The sequence below is a fragment of the Borostomias antarcticus genome, assembly GCF_949987555.1.
Source record: "Borostomias antarcticus genome assembly, chromosome: 4".
Classification (NCBI taxonomy): domain Eukaryota; kingdom Metazoa; phylum Chordata; class Actinopteri; order Stomiiformes; family Stomiidae; genus Borostomias; species Borostomias antarcticus.
The window spans coordinates 13,662,052-13,688,413 of NC_140237.1; the positions used below are offsets into that span (position 1 = coordinate 13,662,052).

At 42.0% G+C, this 26,362-nt stretch overlaps 1 protein-coding gene across 3 annotated transcripts in view; it reads right to left on the bottom strand.

The window, feature by feature from the left end:
* znf609b (zinc finger protein 609b) overlaps window positions 1-25,493 on the bottom strand; it is a 90,956-nt gene extending 65,463 nt beyond the window's left edge. For all 3 annotated transcript variants that reach the window (XM_084436943.1, XM_084436941.1, XM_084436942.1), the window contains exon 1: window positions 25,085-25,493. The gene's annotated coding sequence lies outside the window, so the exon portion shown is untranslated. The remainder of the gene's footprint in view (window positions 1-25,084) is intronic.
* Window positions 25,494-26,362: the final 869 nt, after the last annotated feature.

A 26,362-nucleotide genomic window follows, 5' to 3' on the forward strand; every position in this document is an offset into this window, starting at 1 on the left:
GTAAAAAAAAAAAATTGGGGAGGGGGGAGAACAGTGAAATACTGTATGAGCGAGCGATACGCGCACGTTCTGTCTGCTTGTTGACATGACACGACGAGGGAGAGAGAGAGACAGAGGCGCACGCGCTTGCAGTCGTGCACCTGCTGTCTGTCTAGACCTCTAGACAACGCGGAGAGGGAGAGAAAGTTTGGAGCGCGCTGATGAGCCAGATAGTAGGCAGGCAACGAACGTAAGCAGCACCAAGGGCTTTTGTCCCTAGTTAACTGGTTTATTGAGACAGTTATTGGATTTTGTTTTCTTGTCGTAGCCTACCTGCTGCAATAGCCTATGTGAACTGTAGCGTTTTTTTGAGCAGAGGAGGACCAGTAGCTAGCTTGTTAGCTCAGTGTAGTATATCTAGCTAACGCTAGCTATTTCTGCTACGCATGCTCAGCCTCTCACTAGCCTATATAATATCCGGCTATTTTGAAATATGAAATAATTATGAAAGTATCTTTTAACAACTGAAACACAACTGATCAAATGTTTGATCCATGCCGTTCAGTTATCAGCACAACAGAGTAGTCTAGTGTAGGCCTAAGATAGGCTATAATCAAAGTCCTTATCTCTGATATAACAATAATAAACTAAAAACAGATGTAAAAAATAATAAGAATAATTTCACTAGAATACCCTACTTACCCATGGTTTAAGCACTGTTGAAACTTGAGTAGGCTATAGGCCTACAATTAGGCCTATAGTCATTTTCCTCAGCTTATTAGCTTATAGCCTAAGCTACATTTAATTTTATAAATAATTTCAATTATATTTATAGTAATACATGTTTATTGCTGGGTTTGTGATAACCATTGCTAGTAGGCTACACCACGCTGCCTGTGTCACATGGTTGCAGATAATATATTAGATATTATGACATGGGAGAAATAGAGCTACTATAGCTGTTCTAGCAAAGTTGCTATGAGGACTTATATTTTGATTTAGAAAAATTAAGTTTGTTAAATTAAAAACATACAGGATGATAATAATAATAATATATATATACAGCAATTCTTATGCTTATGCCAATTAATATTAGGCTAAAGAATTTCCGTTTACATTTCCCCTCAGTTTAAACAGTTTTGAACCGACTTCCGGTTTAAGCCCCGCCCACTTCTGAATATGAATACGAATCCGAATAATTAGCTGTCAAATACAAATATAAATAGTGGGCTCCCGGCACACCCCTAATATATATATATATATATATATATACGTAGTACACTGATATGTATGCTATCACGAGGCCCTTGCCAATACCCAGCCCTACAAAGTATGGACTTTAAAGGAAGTATTTAGAAGCCAATGCCCGGGTCAAGTCATAGTTTAGGGTTTTTAACACAATAATATAACCACTAGGCAACTCCGTGGGAATCCCACTGGTATAGCAGCCTTGCTCAAATATCCTGGGTCTAACCATTTCCCACAGTTACTATGGGAACCATTGGAAACGGATTGCCCAAATCCTGATTGACAGGCAATATGGCCCAACTGTTCTGACAGTCTCTTTTTTCACAATTAGCTGCTGATAGTGTCACTGTTGACAGATGAGGAATAACTGGCCTCACACACTCATAAGGTTTCAAGTGGATACTGACAACCCTGCATCAAGAGAACTGCTTTAAAAAAACAACAACACTTGACTGAAGCTAGTGGAAGGGAATTACACAATACTGAATTGTTATTATTTTATTGTTATTATTTATCTATTGAAGCTGCTTGTGTTGCTCATAGATATGCAGGTAGCAATGCTCTATTAATCTCATGTTAACCTAAGAGGGCTGCACTTTCTTTGACTGGAAACAGTAGACCTCCTTACACACAGGGCTGGCTGGAGTAATTTCAGTATTCCACTATTCGTTCGGTAGGTTGGTTTGGAGCTCAATTCAGTATTCAGAGCTTCATTTAAAAAAATAATAATTTTGCAACAAAACTCAGCAAAAGTAGCTCAAACTACAATAGTATTGGTACTGGGGCCAATACGGCACTCATGTACTCGTTCTTGTAAGAATGTCCCGATACTCCAAACTGATACCAACGTTGTCATAACGTTACACTGAGTGTGCAACTGAACTGAAGCAATTTTCAAATTTCAAAGCGATTTCAGCAATGGAATCAGCATGATTGAAAAGAGTGCTTGTGTTTCCTCCCTCACAGCAAAAGACTGACTCATTCTCTCCGTCTCTCTGAGTGGGTCTCTGCCTGGTGCATGTGTGTGTGCAATGTTGCCAACTTGGCGACTGTCGCTCTATCTGGCAACTTTCCAAACCTCCTTTGCAAAAGTGACCAGCGACAAATCTATCAGGTTTTATGGTCATTTGGGGAATGATTGTGTTGACAAAGCTCTGCAAAAGCATCTAACATATCCCGTTGTGTGGTTCATGTTACAACCGAGCTCTCGAGAGCCAAGTACAGCGAGGGCTGCCATCACCTCCTCCACAGCGCTCACACAGCGCTCACACGGCCAGACTGACTGGTTAGCAGCTCCACAGCCCCAGCAGCCAGCGGACACCGTGACCGCTCTGAGCAAGAACTGCTTTTCTATTCATTTTGCCTTTCAGAATTGCATATTATACAAATTAGTTGATTACATCAACTAGCTACCTCTTCTAACTACTTTTGGGAGAGCCAACCGTTACTTCCCTTACAGAGGAGTTGGCAACACTGTGTGTGGCTGTGTTGATCAATACCAGCTCCAGCAAGTATTCTTCTGATAATTAGGAATAGCAAAAATGCTTCTTAGATGAATATCTTAACCTTATTGCAAGTTAGAAACGAGGCTGGAGATGAAAGGTGCAAGATAATGTTTATAAAATAGCCTAACTTAGGCTAGCTAACGTTAGCTTACGTAACAACATTAGCCTCTGGCAGCTAGCACTGTTAGATAGCTTTGAGTGCTTCACTGAATCAAACCTGTGTAAGTTGACAGCCCTAACATAGCTACTAGCTTGTTATTCAGCTAGCATAGCTAAAACATCATCACATTTTCTCCATCAGGTAAGCTTATAGGCTTAATAATATAGGCTGGTAGGCTTAATAATACAGACTATGCAGTGCTTGATATTCGTTCGTTAACACCAAAAAGTATTCAAAGCCTGTAAAATGGTATTCGGGACAGTCCTACACATATGATTAAACAGGTTAAACTTTTATTTCATGGGGCTATGCAGCTACTACGCCTTAGCTAGGCCTGGGAACACAGGCTGAGAAGGAAGGAACACATTTGGATGACCCAGTCCCCCCTTCATAACCCCCTTGCTCCAAACAATTGTAAATAATTAACACACATCTTCAAGGGCAAACAAACCCAGTCTTGAGGACGCTTCAGAGCACTTGGCTGCCAAACGGGAGGGTGAATCAATAGTTCCTCAAAGAGGTCTGAATTCTGATGATGTTTTCAGGGTTATGCCTGCAGAGGATTTTTTGGCGCCCCCCAAAGAGATTTTAGCCAGAACCAAAGGAAAATCACCCGTGCTAAAATGCAAAAAAAAAAGAGAATAAAAACAGCAATTAAAATCCTCTCCAAATATGTTTGATAGCTTCTTTCAAGTGCAGCCCATCGCTCTTTCTTGCATTGTCCACGGTTGGGACGACTAGTAATCAAGATAATTAATAGACAGCTTATCAGAATCTTAAACATTTTGTCTTCATATCCATTTTGTGTCATGTCAGGAGATTTCCCGCGATTGTGAAAAGTGTGCTCAGTCAGAATGACAGCAAAGAATATAGTATATGGTGGTAGGCTACTTGGAATAAAACAGAGGTTTCCCTAAAAATTGTGTGCGCATCACCCCCCAAAGACCCATTCTGAGCCAGGAAAAACCCTGGCTCTGTACATGCACAGGGCTTTGTGTAACATTAGACCTAACCTTAGCCTTGACCTGATGGTCTGCCAGAAACAGTGGGGGACCAACAGATTGTTCTCTGTCTCTTTGGTTTGAGCAGGTCGTTGGCAAGAACAGGAATCTGCAGAAGATTCAGCACGTTGAATCTTCCGTCAGCCACTTTGACTTTGAGCTTAGAGAGAAGATTGTCTCTCAGTTGAACTAGTTATCTCATAGTTGTGTAGCAATCCTCTCATTCCAGGGCAAAATTGGAACCGGATTTAGGCCACAGTTCAAGAACATTTTGAAATAACACCCAACAAACTATGAAAATGGAGATTTGTTTATTAGTCAATGATTTGTAATGTAGCCAATACACTTAAATTTGAACCAGATTTCCCTTGACTGAAGTTTTGATAAACATTGCTAAATTGTTCAATAATATTTATTTCCATCTGGCATCATACATCCAGGCTCAGAACAAATTGAGCTGATGCACTGACAATCACGGTGATTAATCCTTTATATACTGTCATTTTGACACGGTTATTAAAACGTGCACTAGGTACTGTCACACTTGTGCCACTCAACATCAACTGTTTAGCTACCCCTTTTGGCTGGTCCACATCAGAGTGGGGGAGGAGGATAGAAAGTAGGCTAAAAGCTGTTCAAATTATTCAGCTGTCATTAAGAAAAGTCTTCTAAACGGTTGCCTCACAAATCACTAGCTTTTCAGGAAGTAGTGGCTCAGAACTAACTACTGGCTGGCAATTGATGTAAAACTGGTAAACTGCCATCTGATCCCCCTGCTTGCTCACCACTTGCAGATGGCTTCCCATTGGAAGAGGGAGTCGGGGAGAGGGGTCGGGTGGGGTGCAGTTGTCCCCGTTTGGCTGGGTAAACAGTTGCGGGTTCTAATTTGTACAACACCTCCACAAAAGAAGAGTTGTAACTCTATAGGCAGTTGACCTACTGTACTGCCCTTATAGCGGGAACTGCAGATCAAGCCCTTTTGAAAAGGCCTACTGAGGAAACGTCCCATTGAGCAGCATGTTGACCGAGAGGCATGGGGCTGTGTGCCTCCCTCAGCGCCTGGCCTTTTATTCTGAGATCCGATTTCCTCTAGTAATCCATCATCGAAGCCATGTTGGCTTGATTTTATCTCAGCTGTTCAAAGTGGAAAAAAAGAAAACACTTTTTATATCCACTCTTCTTAGTAAAGCTTATGTAAATTACCATTGTTCTAATTAAATGGCCCAGTCTAGAGAGCCTCATCTGTGTGTACACTGGTGCCAAGCACATAGCTCTAATCAGACATGGAGAACAAAGATTAGAATGGATTCAAAGACGAGCACCATCACACTCATTCTGCCGTTCTCTCCACGCTATCTTACTGGAATTGATCCCCTGTTAATGCTGCATACACATGAGCAGAATAGCAAAGCACATTATCGATCTCAACTAAAGTGAACAATGCAGATAGCCTAGATCTTTAAAACAATATCAATTTGAAGAACCCAAAGGGCTGTTTTTAACCTCACTCCTGACATGTGCTATGCAAACAGTCACACCTGGCAGTGACTGTGGCACCTGCCATTAAGAGCCCAATAATTTACTCTGGAAGAGTAATAACCCAATAAACAACTTCAATTCAATGTGAAGTCTGGCCAAGGTGCATTTCCTCTCTGCCTGCTGCTGGTTGAAGACAGGTTCCAGTCCAGAGAGTCACACAGTAACCTCCATGTAATTGGATTGTGTGCTTGAGCTGCTTCCCAAAATAGAATTGCACAGGGACACTCCAGGTGATGGGAATCCGGAGCCTGCGGGTCAACCAGCATCTATCTCAGCAAATGCAGAGCCACCCACTTCTAAACCAAGTGGAATCTAGGTTCATTTTCTGTGCCATACAAGAGAGTTTATTAAAGTGATCAGTCTGTTAGCATCATTAAGACTGCAAAAAAGAAGAAACATAAGGGAGAAAAGGTGTAATCTGAGGAAGTCCTTCATCTCAACCCAACATCAATGAGCAATGGTACTGTACACTAAAGCAGATCAGTATTTGTGATCGCCACTGGAGGTTTGGTCCTGATGCTGGCAGTACTCAAAATGCGCTAGAGGGTAGGGCTGGGTTTAAAAAATTGATTCAGAATCGATTCTGAGTCAAATGATTCAGAATCGATTCATGAATCCCAAAATTTATATTTTATTTAATGAATGAATGAATAAATGAAGGAATGAATAGTTAATTAATTCATTCAATGATTCATTCATTCATTCATTTTTGGAAATCAGTATCGATACCCAGCCCTAGTATTGATGTGTTGCATAACTTGGCAGTCATGTAATTAAGGTTACAGCTAGGTTTTAGTAACACTAACCGAATCGATATTGAATCGGAATCGAATCGATTCTTGAAATTCGACTCGATACCCAGCCCTACTAGAGGGCAAAAAAAACCCGGAGATGTTAGATGTAGATCTGAGTGAAATAGATAGAACAGCTAAATGATGAATAAAGCCCGATACATCACATTTCAGTCATTTAACTGACGATTTTATCCAAAGCAAACAATAATTGCATTTAATGTACTGAAGGAAAAGCTAATGTACTACTACTTAAGAACTCAAGTGCATCTCTTTTCGAAAAACAAGTGACTAACAGCATAATCTAGTGGAAGGGAGGGAGGATCATGGTAGTACTTCTTGAAGAGATGAGTTTTGAGCCTGCAGCGAAAGATGACCAGCGACTCTGCTGTCCTGACGTCAGTGGTTCGTTACACTACTGTGGAGCCAGGACAGAGAAGAGCCGTGACCGTGTTGGTCGATAAGAATCATACTTTGCGGCAATTGTTAGAACATCAACGAACACCAGTGACCATTCGGTGAGTTTCCTGCCTTTGAAAATGAGAATTGATGTTGTTTTTTAAGCAATTTGCACCTCAAGATCCATTGTGTATGTTAGCTGCGACATATCTTGAGAGTGCAAAGTTTGGCGAAATTTAGATATGGTCCGTTATATATGATATATGATGGATGGAGTTTAGCATAGTGAAAATTAGCATTGCGGCAAGTGGAAATTTTCTGACTGGGAGTGAGAGATGATGAAATTAAAATATGTTCTGTTGCTATAAATAGCTACATAAGTAATGTACACAGTTTAGTCTATGTCTTCTGATGTTAGTAACTGTACATTAGTAGGGCAGTGTAGGGCATATACAGTGGTGGCCAAAATTATTAGAACACCTGACAGATCTGAAAATATTGACCTTTTTTGCCTCCAAAACATGATTTCATTCCATAATGTTCATGAAACATGCAGATGGTTGCTCTGAGCACAACAAATATCAGATAAAGAGAGTCCTACTGTTTTTATCCACTTTTAACTTTAATATTTGGTGTCAATATATTTCCTGAGAACATCAACACCAATGTTATCCCATGTCTGCAACTCAAGTCAAAGGCTTTCCTTTGAATGTACAATAGATCTGTCCAGTTTATTTTCCAACTCGCCCCAAATTTGCTCGAAGGGGTTGAGGTCCGGACTTTGAGGGGGCCAGTCCATCATTGTCAATGTTCCAGAAGATTCCTTCCGTCACAGGTAGTTCCGGCAATAGTTAGAAGAATGGCCAATTCAACAAAAACTGAAAATTTTGGCCACCACTGTACTTTGTAGGCTAACATTAGTTGTGTGTTGTGGACTAAATGGGTTAGTTCCCATTTTTCCTCATTTAGGCTATGCTTTTCAGCAATGCTTTTGCTTTGTTTTTCTGCAATAATTTTTTTTTTCTAGTAATGTTTTTATTTTTTGTAAATAAATATTGTTAATATTGTTAATATTTATTTACCTAAATGCTAATTACCTTACTATACTCTGCGTCTATGACAACACCATGTTGACACCATGTATCTATGACATGCCCGCCCCGCGACAACACTAGTAGTTTTGGGGGGGGGGGGGGCTACCACCCCCCCTGAAAAAAATCCTAAGGGAAACACTGAACACTTCTACCTAACACCATCAATGACATACCAGCTAAAAAGCAATCCTTGGCTTCTCGACAGGTGTAGACTTGTGACCCGGAAGTGGCTCTTCTTCTACGGTAGCCTCCAAACTCAAGACCTCCCAGAGTTCAAGCGGAGGTTTACAAATGTATGTACTGCGAGTGAAAATAGTTCTTTGCTAAATGATACATACAACCTGATAGGAAGCATACTTTGTGGTGATTTTTTGTCAGAACATCTGTGACCACTCGGTGAGTTTCCAGTCTTTGAAAACAAGAGATTATGGCGTTTTTGAGGGATTTTGTCACCGAGTGTGTTAGCGGTGACAGGCCATATCTCGAGAATGCACCATTTGTCAAAATGTTAAATATCATATGTACACAAGTGTGCACGTCCTTTCATATGACACCTAAAAGTGAGCTGAGGTGCATTTTGTTTTGACTGATACTGCTTAATTGGAGTCCACCTGTGGTAAATTCAATTGATTGGACATGATTGGGGATTGCCAACCCCTGCCTAAGGTCCTACAGTTGACAGAGCTCCAGCGTGTCCTTGTGGAGATGGGAGAACCTTTCAGAAGATCAACCATCCAGGCAGCACTACACCAATCAGGCCTTTATGGTAGAGTGGCCAGACGGAAGCCACTCCTTAGTAAAACGCACATGACAGCTCGCTTGGAGTTTGCCAAAAGGCACCTAGAGGACTCTCAAACCATGAGAATCAAGATTCTCTGGTCTGATGAAACCAAAATGGAACTTTCTGGCCTGAATACCAAGCATCAGGTCTGGAGGAAACGGGCACTGCTCATCACTGGGCTAATACCATCTCTACAGTCAAGCATGGCGGTATCATCACCGGGCTAATACCATCTCTACAGTCAAGCATGGCGGTATCATCACCGGGCTAATACCATCCCTACAGTCAAGCATGGCGGTGGCAGCATCATGATGTGGGGATGTTTTTCAGCAGCGGGAACGGGGTGACTAGTCCCGATAGAGGGAAAGATGAATGCAGCTAAGGTACACCGAGATCCTTGAAGAAAACCTGCTCCGAAGCACTCTGTAACTCAGACTGGGGCGAAGGTTTACCTTGCAACATGACAACAACCTGAAGCACACAGCCAAGAGAACAGTGGCTTCGGTGAAATTCTGTGAATGTCCATTAGTGGCCCAGCCAGAGCCCAGACCTGAATCCAATTGAACATGATTGATTGATATATTTTATTAAAGTGTCATGCTTCAAAAAGCCCAGCCCATATGGGCTTACAAGACACTATTCAAAAGACATATAACAACCAAAGTAAGCAACAGAAGACAACAGAAGCAAGAGAAAGACAAACAAATACAGGTACAGCTCTACGTTTCTCCAAAGACAACATGAATAACATATGTGCACACACACATACACACACAAACAGGAACATACAGTACAAATACACTTACACAAACAAGCACATATGTCATTAACATCTGTGGAAAGAGCTGAAAATAGCTGTGTATCGACGCTCTCCATCCAACCTGACGGAGCTTGCAAGGATATTCCAAGAGGAATGGACAAAATCTCCAGAAACTAGTGTGCCAAGCTCGTAGCTTCAATTTCTTTTTTTTAAGTGCACTAGTGTGCATCACGCTCCTACTATGTGCAGGGCTAACCGGACACAGCGTCATGCGCTGTCGTTTTGCCTGCAGTTTGCGGGGGGCCATTAGATGCCAGCATTCTTTGCCAGGCTATAAACATTTTTGAATGCATCCCTTTGTTCCATTCATGGTAGCTATTTGTCACACAAGCTGCAGGCCAACCTGCTATTTGCTAGCTAGCCAGCCAGTCAGCCAGGTTGTTTTGCCAGTTCAGTCAGCTAGATAGAACAAGTCAGCCAACGCAAAACACATGCATATAGGTACCCTATGATAATCTTGGCTCAGGCCTTGAAGAAACATTTAGCCCATCAGGTCTGTTTAAGTTGCATATGGCTGTGTATCCTGCTGTTTTCTTAGTCATTGAGCTAGGCTACCTGATAATTGAAATCTAAATTTTCATTTCACAGCATCAGCTAGAAGATTGTTTTTAATAAAGTAGACTAGTGTATATTGAAGTACATGGGATTTGTTTTATTTACTGTGGTATCGAGAATCGTGGAATTTCACTGGTATCAACTACACATTTTTTGGTATCTTGACATCCCTACTAATTAAGTATCAATGCATCCTAATTCATCTTCAGGAACAACCTGACATGCCCCGAGACACTTCTGACACTTCACTATTGGCACTATTCATGTTACCTTTTAACCTTAAAATAACTGCCCTGTGCCTGGTCACACTGCCACCAAACAGAGGCTGAAAAAACAAACAAGGCTCGAAATAGCACTTCGCTCTCACAGGGTAGGGTAGAATACAGACAGCATAGGAGGGAACAATGACTAATTTTGGAATTCAGATGGGATAATGAGAAGACCTCATGTCCTCCTGTCTCCTCACCTCCTGTCTCCTCATCTCCTGTCTTATCTCCTAACCTCCTGTCTCACCTCGTCTTATCTCCTCACCTCCCTTCTCCTCATCTCCTGTCTTATCTCCTCACCTCCTGTCTCCACATCTCCTGTCTCCTCATCTCCTGTCTCATCTCCTCACCTCCTGGCTTATCTCCTCAGCTCAGTCTCTTCACCCTCCTCCCGTGTCCTCTCCACATCTCCTGTCTCCTCACTTCCTGTCTCCTCACTTCCTGTCTCCTCACTTCCGGTCTCCTCACTTCCTGTCTCCTCACTTCCTGTCTCCTCACTTCCTGTCTCCTCACTTCCTGTCTCCTCACTTCCTGTCTCCACATCTCCTGTCTCCACATCTCCTGTCTCCTCATCTCCTGTCTCATCTCCTGTCTCCTCATCTCCTGTCTCCTCATCTCCTGTCTTATCCCTCCTAATCACTGGAAACTACAGTACTACACAAAATGTGCACATGTTGGCACTCTATTGTTTTTCTTGTCGAGAGCTGGAGGTGGCACGCAATTTGACGGAGGCGGCCGCCTCGTAATTCTCTATGCAGGAAAAACCCTGAACCATACAGGGCAAAGTAGCATTGGTAAAACTAATATGGGTTGATATCTATGGAGATTAATTGTGGGGAAGGGCATGAAGGACCCTATGAAATCCATGCTATTTTTCCCAAATTCAGTTTTATTTTTTTCCCCATTAGGCTAGGACGTCAGAAAACGGCGCACACAGCCAAACTAATTAATGTGGTATTAAAACATGTCTTTGTTCATCATATTTTGTTTCAAACTGCTCAGAATCTTAACATTTCACAAACTTTAAAGCAATACATAGCGTTTTCTCCGGTTTTCTCGGAACTGCGCCCCCACAGGCTCTGCGAGTAAGTGCACTATCGTACTGTCGTAACGTTGCCAGATTGTCTTTTTCTTTTTCTGGCTTCCTCCGTGATGTTTCGCTTCGGTTTTCTCACCTCATCTCATCCAAAGTGAACAATATTGCACTTTGGATGCTTATTACTGTTGCAGACTATGCTGTCCGCTACATGCATACCCCAGGCTATAATAGTGCCACATCCAAGGATTTCCGCCACCCTCCCTCTGGGAATAGAAACACAGATTCAGTGAAGTTCCAGAAGACGACAAGTTGTGTTTAATATGTGATCGAGGGGAAAGTGAAATCCACTTTGTGCTTTATTTCCCTCTGTATGACAATCTACGACAGGTATTATTAGAAAAAATGTTTGGCGCCCACCCTGAAGCGGTGAATTATTCTTTAAAAGGGTTACTGAAAATTATTTGAAACTAACCAGGGCGAGTTTGTCAGCACAAGGGCACAATTTAAAAATAGGTTTTGAAGCCATCACGTTCAACTTTTGAAATGTAAGTAAAACGCAAAAAAAATGCTAATATCTTTCTCTATCCAGTATTGCAACTAATTTGTATTGTATCCTAACTAATGTGTATTGTATCCTATCATATTGCAATGTATTGATACAATCGTATCATGACCCATGTATCGTGATACGTATTGTATCATGAAGTCCTGCAACAGCGTATGCCTTAACCCTAGTCACATTCCTAGTATGTGTGAACCTTATGCATGGCTCATTAGCAGATATTGAATATTGAATACCCAGCCCAATTGCCTACATCTTAAGTTGAATTCTGATCTTTACCTGAAGGGGAAAATATTTGCACACTTATGCCATCTTGTCAAGTGAAATGGGAAAAGCAAAGCCTGCAACTTCCAGTAATTAGACCTTTGGTGCAGCTAATTAGACTGGTGCCTTTGCTACAATCTGTTACAATCGGAAAAGCTGCTTATGACAGAGACATAGCCTAATGAATGCCGGGCATACCATGTGATATATTGAACCAATGATTACTGTCAGAGCCAAGCAGGGTGAGACTGATTTATGGTGCCAACTTGTTCACAGTAATAAATGGGGATTAAGGACAGTTCTAAAAAGCCCCAGCATTACTCACACATTTCAAAAGCAATGTTTTGAACGTACTTGATGCAATTAGACAAACACCTGATTTCTATAGGATGTCAACACCCGATGTGTTGAGAAACATCCGCCCATGAATGCATTTTGTGGCTCTGTGCGTGCGCATGTGTGGTACTGCTGCATTTTTCATGTTGAGAGCTTTATGCCAGTCCAAACCCTGAGTCTCTGTGACTTTCCCATGTCAAAATATGGCCGTTTCAATTCTCCCGTTGAATTTTTTCCTCCTGAGCCTCAGTCCAAAAGAGGACTGGAGGTGAATGGGCAGCCGTGTTTGGGTGGCTCTGTGGCGCCCCCCCCCGGGTCACAGCAGGTGGGGGGCAGAGCACTGCACTCTGGGCTGTCCCTCTGCACACCTGAGTCCGTTTACACCTTGCATTAAAATGCATCTTGTATCGAGATTGTATCTAGATAATGATTTAGCCTGATTACATTTACACCTGGCATTAATATGCGTTTTGAGTATCTTCAACCCGATCCGTTCGAGTTCCGATCGACTCTGTCCAGCTGACAATCGAATGTCACATCCTGTTTGTGCTTGAATATTTTCGTCCGACCAAATTGAGAGTAGACTCGTCTGGACTCCAACCTTGACCAGGATCCATTTTAATGCTTTCTTGCTATCACAACATCAGCTTCCATAATATTAACTTGGTTAAAAAGCATCTAACTGCATCATGATGGTCAGCGATGAGACGGCTGATAACCCTCCGTCGCGGGAAGGGAAAGTGCATCAGTCGGCTGTAGGGCTGGGTTTAAAAAATCGATTCATCAATTCTGAATCAAATGATTCAGAATCGATTCATGAATCCCAAAATCTATCTTTTATTTAATGAATAAATGAAGGAATGAATAGTTCATTAATTCATTCAATGATTCATTCATTCATTTTTGGAAATCAGTATCGATACCCAGCCCTAGTATTGATGTGTTGCATAACTTGGCAGTCATGTAATTAAGGTTACAGCTAAAATAAAAAATGTTTTAGTAACACTAACCGAATCGATATTGAATCGAATCGAATCGAATTGAATCGTGATAATCGATTCCGAACCTTGTGAATCGGAATCGAATCGATTCTTGAAATTCGACTCGATACCCAGCCCTAGTCGGCTGTGATCCTTGACACTCCACTCCGAAAGCTTAGCTTCAGGTTAAGATAGGATTCATTCATAAACAATGGTTAGTTGCTGCTTCTTGCTGGTCAGAAACTGGCGCGTGCCAACGAATACGTATTTCTGCCCACGTTGTTCATATGTGGATTAAAAACGCATTCCCGTTTACACTTTTATTAAATGTGGTCGACATGCGTCCCTGACCACCTCCGGAGGTGGTTTGGCCGATCGGATCGCAATCCGTCCTCGAAAACGTTTTGGGCACATATACACCTGTACTTTCATGTGGTTTAGCATGATCAGATTGCAATCTGATCACCAAAAATGCATTTTAATGCCAGGTGTAAACAGGGTCTCTGTGTCTCTAGCTCCCCCACACAGGAAACTGGTTTTGTTCTAAGTTTTGTTTTCATTCGTGGATCCGGGCTGTGATTCAGATCCGCTCCAAAATGTAATGGGTTCCAAGTCTGCGCATGCTACACCCCTCCACCGGGTTTCATGAAAATCAGGTTGGTAGTTTTCGCGTAATTGTTGTACAAAAATGAATGGAGGCGAATGGCCGGCCTGGCCGTGTTCGGGCGGCCTTTGGACCCGTCCCGTGATTCGGATCTGCTCCAAAATTTAATGGGTTCTAAGTTGGACCATGCTACACCCTTCCATCGAATTTCATGAAAATCGGTTAATAATTATAATTCTGCTAACTAGGGATGGGACGGTTACCGGTGTCACGGTGAACCGCGGTGAAAGCGGTACAACCGGTTAAATTTTCATTTATCAAGATAACCGTGCATAAAAAAGAAAAAAAAAGAAAAGAGAACCGTGCATGACTATGTCACTGAAAAATCATACTAAATGCTGTCCGACTTTGAAAAACATCCTAACTGCTTTCTGACCCTCATCCACGTTCAATTTCCGAGGAAAAGCCACACAGGTAGCGCGTAGGCAGAGTTTTGACTTCAGGCGAAAACAACAACACTAGCGGCATGGCCGAAAGTGAGATGTATTTTGGCGGAGAGAATGGCTGAGCGCACAAAGTGATCTAAGGCGTGGTTACATTTCACAAAAGTGAAAGAAAAGGAGGAGGCGAAATGCAACCTGTGCTCTAAGATATTTTCTTGCAAGGGGGGAAATACAACTTCTATGCTAAAGAACTTAAATGGTGCCCATCAGATTAGAATTAGGAGTTGCTCTACATTTGATAGTCTCAAAGTGCGAGACAGACCAACTCCCTCGTCCTCTTCTACCACCCCAGGTATGCATGCTGTGCGCACCTCAATAAAGTAGGGTATCAATAGTGGGATCGATAAAGACTTGAATCATTAAGCAGTCTCAATAATGGTATCAGTATCGATAAAAATTAACGAGAACCATCCCTAATCGTGATAAAACCGTGAACCGTGATAATTTTGGTCACTATAACCGTGATATAACCATTTCAAACCGTCCCATCCCTACTGCTAACAGACAAACACACGCCACCAAAAACTTTACAGTACATCTTGCCCCTTAAAATCAAACGTGAACATGAATGGTGCACAGCAGAAATAGACTCAAGAGAAATACCAGTGTTTCACCTACCATTGACTTAAAGGTGCGGCCCGCCCCCCCTGAAAGACCCAAAAAGCCCAACATCGCATCACTTTTAGCATCAGTCAATGGAGTTTAACATAGCAATAATTTGCATCGGGAAATAAACATGCCTTGCCTAATAATGATGAACACAAATAGTGTAACAACCCATGAAGTGGGGCTTTCACATGTAAATTACTTAGTGACCAATTTTAATGCCAAATTGAGTGCTGCCCTTCACTCTGTGGCACCTATAAAACTGACAAAGGTCATGGCCAAACAAAAAGCTCCCTGGAGAAATTAGGAGATGAATCAACTTAAGAGAACATGTAGAAAAGCTGAGTGCACATGGAGGAAGACAATCCCAGGGTGGTTTTTTTCAACAATTGACAGCCTCATAAACCCTGCCCCTACACACCTGTCAACATGCTCTACACTTCCAAGTGTGAGCATTTGTAGCATATTTTAGAGATAAAATAACTGACATTGGGATGAATATCACCCAAGCAAGACCAAATGTTTTACTTGATGACCCTCTTCCTCCAGGAAGCAGTGGGATGAGCTTGTACTGATTGATACAGAGACACTGAGCAAAGTGGTGTCACAACTTAAGTCGTCTACATGCCCTCTCGATCCTATTCTCAGCAAGTTTTTTTCACTACTTTTTTACTATCTCTCTGAGGACACTTAAGCCATTGTTAACTGTTCCCTCAGTACAGGTTTTTTGCCATTGGCTCTTAAATGGCTCTTGGCTCTTTGCCATTGCCCTGGTAAAACCCCTCTTGAAGAAAAATAACCTAGATTCCTCAGTCCTCAGTAATTTTAGACCGATTTCCAACTTCACATTTTTAGGTACAATTCTAGAAAAATTTGTATTCAAGCAGTTAAACTTCCTAGATGGAAATTGTATCCTTGACACTTTTCAGTCTGGTTTTCGCTCTCATCATAGCACGGAGACAGCACTGGTCAAGGTTGTTAAAGCAATACATCGCGATATTTGGACCTTTACAAACATGTCTGGTGCTAATTCTCCAATTAGATTTACTAAAAGTAAGCTGAATCGTCCAAACAGTCTACTCAGAAAGATAATACATTGACCTTTATTACCTTTTAAAACTTGTGCCCCCGGGACGCAGCATTCAGTCGAAGTGCGCATGCGCAACATTGTGCTTAAACAACACAGTAGTAGCTAACTATTCCGGCGTCTATGGATATCATGCGTTTTTTAGCTCAAGGATATCATGGCTGAGGTGAGAAAACCGAAGCGAAACATCACGGAGGAAGCCAGAAAAAGAAAAAGACAATCTGATAACTTTACGACAGTACAACAGTGTTCAGTTCAGTTCCGAGAAAACGCTATGTATTGCTTTAATGATCTCAGAATCAACGCTGATGCGAAAAAGCTCTCTGTCCTTGTCCTCCTGGACCTGAGCGCAGCTTTCGATACTGTAGATCATGATATCCTTATTAATATTAATAACTTATAAGACTTGAGAACTGGGTTGGCCTCTCCGGTCCAGTCCTTGACTGGGGCGTTACCAACGGACGTAGATCAAAAAGCCTCTGGACACAATTGGATGGACCTACAACCAATCAGCGAAAATGCCTCTACAGCGTTCCGTCATCTTATTAAACCCGCCCCATATTAGATAAACAATTGTGATTGGCACGAAAAAAAATTCTGTTTGAGCGGATTCGTTGGAACAGTTGGATGTCCAACTAACCCCAACCCTAACCCTGTGAAAGGGAGAGACTATCTGGGCGCTGAAAAACACTGACACTGAACACCAAATGCCAAGTCAGAAACCTAGGTGTCATGTTTGATTCAGATCATCAGAATTTTGAGGCCCATATTAAGAATGTGACAAGGACTTTTATCACTTGAGAAAAATTGCTAAGGTGAAACTTTTTCTCTCCCAGGCCGACACTGAAAGACTAATGCAAGCTTTTATCAGTAGCAGGTTGGATTACCACTCTCCTATCTGGTCTACCAAAGAAAGTTATTAGCCAACTTCTAATAGTACAAAATGCTGCAGCATGTATCCTCAATAAGACCAGAAAGAGCGTTATCGAAATCAGGACTGGCATTTATCAATCAACCTATCAAATTCGCAGCAGACTAGCCTGGTGTCGCCAGCCTGATCTCACGAGCTCACATTCGATTTCACATTTGTGTAGTAATAGTCAGTAATATCCAACCAGTAATCCAGATCCAGATCAGTAATATCCAACCATTCTAACGGAATCTGCTCGAATAGAAATTTGCTCATGCCAATCACAACCGTTTATCTAATATGGGGCGGGTTTAATAAGATGACAGAACAGAGGAGCGTCGTAGAGGCATTTTCACTGATTGGTTGTAGGTCCATCTAATTGCGTCCATTTGATCTAGGCCCACTGGTAACGCTCCTTGGGAATCAGAAAGCAACCGTGCGTTTCCTGACCCTTTCATTTTTGTGAATTGGGTCTGGTGAAGCCAGGCTAGCGGCAGACCGGCAAAAATTTGAAATGGAATGGAGCGGTCACCGCCAACAGCACAATAGAAGCCCTGGCTGGAACTCGCTCCACAATCCATTAGTCCACTGGCTATGAAACACATTCATCCTGTTCATTTGAATATGAATTAACAGGTAACAGGGGGAGGGGTGTTGCAATAGCCTAGTACAGGTTCGTTGCTGGCGAGTAGTGAGCTAGTGTAGCAAGTCAAGCCATGGAAAAGTCTAGCTATAAGCTAGGTAATATGGAGCATATATCAACTGACCAGTTATCAAAATGAAATACCATCAAACAGGTTATGCTAGCTTGCTGTTTCCAAATAAATGTCAAGCTTGTTTGATTTGACTGCCTACATGGGCAGCCATCCAGTCGCAATTGACAGTCAAGCGGTTGCATTTCTTCTGAACCAGTCTAACTGAAATAATTATGTAATATTTCAAAAGCCAAAAAATCAAACACAGCAACCCAAGTGGCACAACCGTTAGTGCAGCAGACTTATAACATAAGCCTTGCGGGTTCAACTCCCGTCCTACCATTTCATGTTTGAGTAGGTAGTAGCCTACCTTTAGAATTCCATTAAATCATATTTTTTATTACAGTAGTTATTCCTAAACTCATGGTTGTGTCCTAGACTATTTCAGATCTCATAGGCTAAAAGTGAAAAATGAGGAAAATATAGGCCAGGTATATATTCACAATGAAACAGCTGTTGCACAAGTCATTCAGCCATTTTTGAAGCGAGTAGTCTAATAGAATGAGAGAAACAGCAGTAGCCTAGCCTAGTCCGTTTGCTCCAGCTGCAGTGGGTGGAGGGAGGCGACCAACCATGATAGCTACACTTATTTGATTCAAGGCATCCTCAAACACGGCAGCACAAGTGGCACAACCGTTAGTACAGCAGACTTTTAACATAAGGCTCGCAAGTTCAACTCCCAGACCTACCATTTGATGTTTGAGTAGGTAGTAGCCTTTAGAATTCAATTAAATCTTTTTTTATTACAGTAGTTAAACTCATGGTTGTGTCCTAGACTATCTCAGATCTCATAGGCGATTGTATCTTTTGCTTAAAGGAAAATGCTCGTTTTTGACAACCTGGACCTTATTTACGACATATTATAAGAAGTTTGACTCACCGAGATCACTTTGGTGTAGTTCGGAGGCCTGTAGAAGAAATTTAAAATCCAGCGCGAGCCAGTATATCCATGTAATGACGGTGGACGGGGCAACGAGAATGCAGTTTCTCAAAATCTATTTTCGGCCGCTAAACGGTTGTTTTCATCAATCAGATTGGATGAATCGACAGTTGAGATTCCTCAACGCGAGCCATTGTAGTGGTTTTCAAATACGGGGTCTTTAGCCTCTGTAATATGATCTTTACACGCCTTTCCCCACTTGCTCCAGCACGCATGCGCACAGGCCAGCGCGCAGACTGGCTATTCTCCGGCTCACATTCTCTGCGCTACGATCGTTGTTGGTGCCGAGAATATTGTCGTCGTCATTCGTCCGCAACAATCCGATCGTAGCGCAGAGAATCTCAACTGTCGATTCATCCAATCTGATTGATGAAAACAACCGTTTAGCGGCCGAAAATAGATTTTGAGAAACTGCATTCTCGTTGCCCCGTCCACCGTCATTACATGGATATACTGGCTCGCGCTGGATTTTAAATTTCTTCTACAGGCCTCCGAACTACACCAAAGTGATCTCGGTGAGTCAAACTTCTTATAATATGTCGTAAATAAGGTCCAGGTTGTCAAAAACGAGCATTTTCCTTTAAGCACCGTTGTGCAAGCACTGTTTCAAAATGTGTCTCACGAAAGTAGGCAACACATCAAATCAACAGGTGAGTGACCGAAATTAACATTATACACTCCTAGACCTGGTGCAGGGTGGTGTACTATTCAGGGCTGCTATACCCCGTAATACCACCCTGCCAGGGACCCTTCATTGCGCCACTGACTTTTGTCACTCAGTCTGTAGTACTGTCTACAGATAATATTTAGTTCACTCACCAAATAGGGCTGTAAGGATTTTGCATTACAGTTGTCTCAGAATTATTCACGATCAACAATATAATTGCCAAATAATGATTTTTTTTTGTAAAAAGTAAATGAATCTGTATGTGCAGTGAGTGTGCTATTTTTTTGGGTGCGCTTGCAAAGCATGCCTGACAGGAGATTTCTAGGTACAGGGTTTCCGTTAACCGTTAAAGGATCATACCGGTCTAAATATGATTTAATCTCCTTAAAACCAACGTATATCACATTCCCGCAATCAATTATCCGAAGTAAAGCTCACGTTAAAATATATTTGCATTTTCGCGTTTTACTTACATTTCAAAGTTGAACGTGATGGTTTCAAAACCTATTTTTAAATTGTTCCCTCATTGCCTAGCCTGGGGCCCCCGGCATCCACCATTAAACCCCTGGAACTTGTCCAGAAAGCTTTTCTTTAGATTCGATTTTTTACGATTTTTTGGGTGCCGATTCGATTTAAATTGCGATTCTTAATCTTACAGTATTGCGATTCGATATTGCCGATTATTGAGATTTTTTGTTTGCTTTTTTTAACACCAGACGACTTGAAGTTGGATGGTGGAGGTCTTAACTCCGCACATGTTCTTCTCACATTGTCCGCCATTCTCCTCTTTCACCTTCACCAAAGACATTTCCCCCTCTGCTGGAGAAAAGCGGTAACTTTTTTCCACCTCGGCTTATAAACATGGACTGAAATGAAGCATTTTAATAAGAAAAAAATCGTTTTGAATAAAAAAAATCGATTTAAAAGTCATAAAACCAAAAATTGCGATTCTGATGAGAATCGATTTTTTCCCCACCCTTAGTGTTCAACCACCCCAAGTTCTCCCACACAATTTCCCTTCTGCGTTCCCTACACTGGCTCCCTGTAGTGGCTCGCATCCAGTTTAAAACTGTGGCTCTAGCCTACAGGACAATGAAAGGAACAGCCCCCTCCTACCTCCAAGCCATGATCAAACCCTATACCCCCTCCCGACCGCTACGCTCTGCTACCTCGGGGCGACTGGTTGCCGCATCACTCCGAGGCCCCTGCGGCCGATGGACACGGTCACGACACGCTCTTCTCTGTCCTGGCCCCGCAGTGGTGGAACGAACTGCCCACTGACGTCAGGACAGCAGAGTCGCTGCCCATCTTTCGTCGCAGGCTCAAAACTCATCTCTTCAAGAAGTACTACCACGATCCTCCCTCTTAAGCACCTATTGTATTTGAGCTATTCTTGCACTTTGCCTTCAGCACTAGATTATGCTCTTAGTCACTTGTTTTAGAAAGGAGATGCACTTATGAGTTCTGGCAAGTAGTAGTACATTGGCTTTTCCTAAGTTAAATGCAATTATTGTTAGTCACTTTAGATAAAAGCGTCTGCTAAATGACTATGGATGGGGATCATACATTTTTATTGATACCGTTATCGAGTCTGCTTAATGATCCGGGTCCTTATTGATACCACTATCGATACTTTTCTATGGGAAAAACGAGACGGACGGCAATACATGTTTAACAGAACTGGTTTTGCAAGCACTTGACCGTTTTGCACGCTCTGCCATTTTCTCAACAAGCAAACTTGTGAACGAGTGTGCAAGGCAATAAAATAACAGCGGTTGGCATGCAATCCAATTTAATTCAAAAACGTTATCAATCATATGTTTGTGCACCACGAACGGACAGGACGTATAATGTGGGTGACCAGACATCCCGATTGCCCGTGTCAAGCCGGTTGTACCGAGAAATATCTGTAGAACACGTTTTCAACATTCACTGCCAACGGTTTTAACCACAACATAATGTGATGCTTGTTAACAGTGCTCACATGACATTTATTAAGTTAATATGATCTTTACTTCGGCATTCCTACCTACAAGACTAAAAGTGTAGCCGAGTGTGTGCAGACCAATATCTTGCTTGCTGGGAAGCTGTCCATGATGCTGAAACTGAAATACTTCAGCCTACTTGTGCGCTTGCATGATCGTGCAGTAGCCTAGCCTACACTTTTGATTGTCCCGGTTAAAATGGTCACTCGGCTGTAGGCTCGATAGCAGACCCGATAAGCTCCGACCTTATTGATTACCGGGTCTTGAGAAATTTGGAACAAGGTCCTTTTGGACCCGGGTTTTGATACCCATCCCTATAAATGACTGTAATGTAATGTACCCAAAACGGACCACGACAGACATTAGAGCCAGCGGCAGATTTCTAAAGTATTTGCCGATATAAGGCTGTTGTCGGCGGTGTACCATGAGTGCTGACCACCCAGTCATCTTGATGGCTATCTGGCTCCAAAAAAACGTGCAAGCAAATTTTCAAATTGGCTCTATCTAATGTAATACATTGACCGCAGATGTGAAGTTAAAAAAGTACATTACTGCCCAAAAAAATCTTTAAATGATATTCCGTGACAACAACGGTAGTATTTCGGAAATGTGTGGCGTTCTTCTGTTGCTTGCTCATAGCCCTTGGTTTGGAGTGTGGGTCTGAACAATTTCCGTTTCGAGGGATATGTAGCCCTCGCCCTTACACCTACACTTGACACCCTCGAGGATTGGGACGGCCCTACCTCTAAAGGTGAACGCGCAAAATGAAGCGTTAGGGGTAAGAGGTAGGGCCAAGGAGTGAATTGGGATTCAGCCTTAATGTACTACTTACTTTCTATTATTGTGCATTTTCAGGCAAGTTGTGGAGGCATACAATGCCACAAATCAGTCTTATGTGTAACCTATTCACCAATCAAATTCGAGAATCTTGCTGTCATTTCCAAACAAAAGGAAGGACTAACCATGTCATTTCTTTTGAGGATGGCGTCATTGCGCATTGGTAAACAGAGCTGGACAACGCATCAGCGCGTATTCATGAACAGGCGAGCGGGAATGGATGATTGAGTGGGTGTGTGCATACGTCTTTGATTACGCAGGAGCAAACGGGGGCAGTGACAGAGACAGAATTGTCAAAATGTATTAAAACTAATTGTTTTGTCAACAGCATCTTCAAACACACAGAGTGGTGCTGGACAAAACACTCTTAAGGACAGATTTTTTTTTTTTATTACGTTAATGAAACAGACACCGACACCGTTGCTATTTTCAAATACCCCGGTATATGGCATGACCGTATTACCGCCCACCCCTAGTGCAAACGGGGTTCTTCTATCAGGCCTATAACCTAGTCAACTGAAAACAAAACAAGAGGAATAGCCTGTAACGCTGGTCCACTTGATCAGATTCAGTGCTTGTTTACAAAGTTGCCTGCCGGCTGCCGAAAAGACGTGCTCTGATCTTAGGAAGCAAGGTATTTCCTTGCCACAATAGATAAATAGATACTGTAGACAGTCATTGACTATTTTTTGGCCATGTCGAAAAGAATGAATACTAACGTAATGTCTTTTGGCATGATTAGAGGATGGGCGGGACTAAGCATGATTAGAAGATGGACAGGATTCGGGAGGCTGTGCTGCTTTGTGGCAACCTACTGATCGAATCGACATTTTTAAGATTAATTATGCATTGTTTCCCCAAAGTCGACAACTAGTTGAAGTTTGAAATATTTATTTGACAGCCCTAATGTCCATGAAAGAATACAGAGAGATGCAAAAGCCGCTCTGCAGTAGTTATACAAGTTATCCCTCCACACTCAGGATCACCTCCAGGGAGTGGGGGATGGAGTTGTATTGTATTTTATTACATTTTCTGTAAATTATGTAGAGTATTGCAATGTATCGCAATATTGTATCATATCACAATGTATCGTGATACAGTCGTATTATGACCCATATATCATGATATATATATTGTGAAGTCCTTGCCAATACGCAGCCCTACGCGCCACCAACACATGTACAGTAGGCCTACAGGTAGGTAATAACCCAGGCTATGTCATCATCCCCTGCTTGTCTCGTTGAAGTGTATGCAATGGGGAAATTCAACATTTCGACTAATGGATCAACCTTGAGGCTACACCACAGAATTCACTGCCAGGTACTGGTTTTCATCGACAGTCTGCCCAATGGAGTTGATTAGACATTCACCCATGGTTCAATATATCACATCACCCATGGACTTGAACATGAGTGGTTTTAATCGTGGGGGAGCAAGGAATTTGCATTTGTCTGGGCCTTGGAGATAAAACGTAAAACAGAATGATGCATAATAACTACAGTGGGGTTTCTAGTGCACCACCTTCCTATTAACAGATTTAAAGCTATCATCAATACAATAGGATTAAGAGATTGTACACAAAGTTGATTGGCCCATGTATTACCCTTCGACCACTCAAATAAATGGGCCATGACTCTCACATTTAGTCAACCCTAATAGGCTTTGTTCAAGTAAAGAGAATATCAAGAGAAGTTTCGAATTTCTAGCTCAGCTACCTCTCTGTGTAAATCCTATCTAGTTTGTCATCGAGTGGTGCACTGCCATGAGATGATTGGAACCTTACACAAGAACAGAGTAATCCCCTGTACCAAGATACACACTGGCAAAACAAACAGGCTGGAAATCCCCTTCTTGTGGGTTTTGAGGCTCTGCTGTTGGTTCAAAAATCAACCTGTCAACTTAGTATGGGAAACAACATACTTCCAATAGCGAATGGCTGATCCAAGCTCTTGTGAAAATGCTATTGGACCTGGTGCGTAAACGCTTGGCAACTACAGTGGTGATGTGATGTGTCTGCAGATATTATGCACTGTATTTCACTGTATTTTGGTGGTAAGCTAGCCCTGACCATGAACAATGATATTACCACAATGATTAAAGCTATTTCACATAAGACTAGCTATTGGTTGGCAAGCATGTGCAACTGGGAAATGTTTTGGCATACAATGCATGTGGTGGAGCAATCCAGCTGTGATTTAGCTAGCTAACCCACTTGGCTAGCTACCTGCTGTTTATGTCCCAGTGTACATGAGGTCACGTCACTTTATCATGCCATACAGTTCCAGCGACCCACTACAAGTTTCAGACCACTGTAGTTAAGACACATTTCTGGTTAACCAATGTAGCCCACAACCCACATTAGCTAGCTAGTACCTAGATAGAGAGCCACCTGCAAAGAGCAGACATATCATGAGGTGACAAAGTGACAACAGAACTCATGATGAATGGAGCTTGCCTTGCTAGCAATGCCTGATAGCAAGCTAGTTAGCGTTGGATAGCTAACGTTAGCATAGCTACAATAGAATGTGGATGGCCAGCTAGCATTGCATTTTGTTAACTGTACAGGTAGAAATGTGGCTACCTTCGTGGTTTGAAGTAAGTTACTGTGACTGCACTGTTGTGGAATTAGCTAGTTCACTTATTTTGTGATGAACTTCTGGCTAACGTTAGCATGGCATTTTGAACAATGAAATGTTAGTCATTGCCAAAGTAGCCAGCAACTGCATGGCTGCTAACGTAGCTAGCTGGCTTCCAACTACTAGTGTGCTAAGCTAATGAGCTAGCCAGCAAGAGCTAGCCCCCCTTGGCAGCTTGATAACACAACAGTTAAGCACAAATCAAGAATAAGGAGACATTTCCGACAACTCTTACCCCTCTTCCCGAAATCCGATACGATGACAGGTTATGTACACTCCATAGATATATATGACTGGAAGTAATCACAAGAACAACGTAAAAATCTCAAAATCAGCCAAAATAACCAAGGACCAATGCACTCCTCAAGACATCCAACGCAACGGCAGGGTAAGGAGAGGCCAGCGATTCACTGGACTCCTGCCATCACACTTTGAGATCCCCTTTCCGAATCAAAAACACCGGCTCGAGCTGGCATTTTTAAATACAATTTCACACGCTAAAAAATATGTAATCTATTTCTTGGTTCATCGTAAAATAAATCCAATATAGGACCGATCCCACCCAGGGTCATGTCTTCGCTTTCGTTGTTGCTCGTAGCGATCCTCTAAAGCTGGAGATTGATACAATGTAACCAACAAGCAGCGCGAGTGGTGAGGAAATCCAGGACAAATGTTCCACTCGGATTGAACTGTTAGAAGGGTGCGTGTTCGAGTAAAAGAGACGGAACTGGATCGTAAAATTCTTTGCACTGATTATGACAGGTATGAAGACATAGGTATATGTACTGCATTGATCCCCACGGTGTACCGTTACAACATCAGTCAAAAAACAAAGACGACAATCAAGACTAGATAGACTAAATACAAATGTACGAGACACGAAATCTAAATATACAGGAGTGAGTAGGAATTAAAGGTGCTCTCATTTTTAGTGTGACATACCTTACTGGTTCAGTTATTTATATTAAACCTACAAACTCTGTCAGGTTTCAAGAAAGAGGGTATATATGAAATTTGGAAATTAACATCTTGTGATAGCTACCCTTCAATATAATGTTGCTGCTGGCTGAAAGTTAATACTTTATGTCCAAATAAATAATAAGATATTGTAGCCTATAGCAAGAAATGAAAATGTATATTGGCCTTCTGTATAAGCAACATGTTACAGAATATGCTAGCGTGAAAGGGGAAATCTTTTTAGCCTCAGCAAATCATACTTTATTGAGTACCTCTTCAATTTAAGACATCCCCCAGTGCTATATTTGTTATCACTGTCCTCATAGCATCTTAAGAGAATGAGAAATTTCCCATGTGGGTGTCATAACATACTTCAGAGTGGAATATCTCACAAAAATCTGTCAGCTATTGGTTTTGTACAGAAGGGAAGATATACTGGAAAAGTAATTGACAAGGGAACACACACACACACACACACACACACACACACACACCTTCAGTTGATGTGTGTATCATCATGCAGTACCACTAACAATATCAATCACATGGAAAAAAA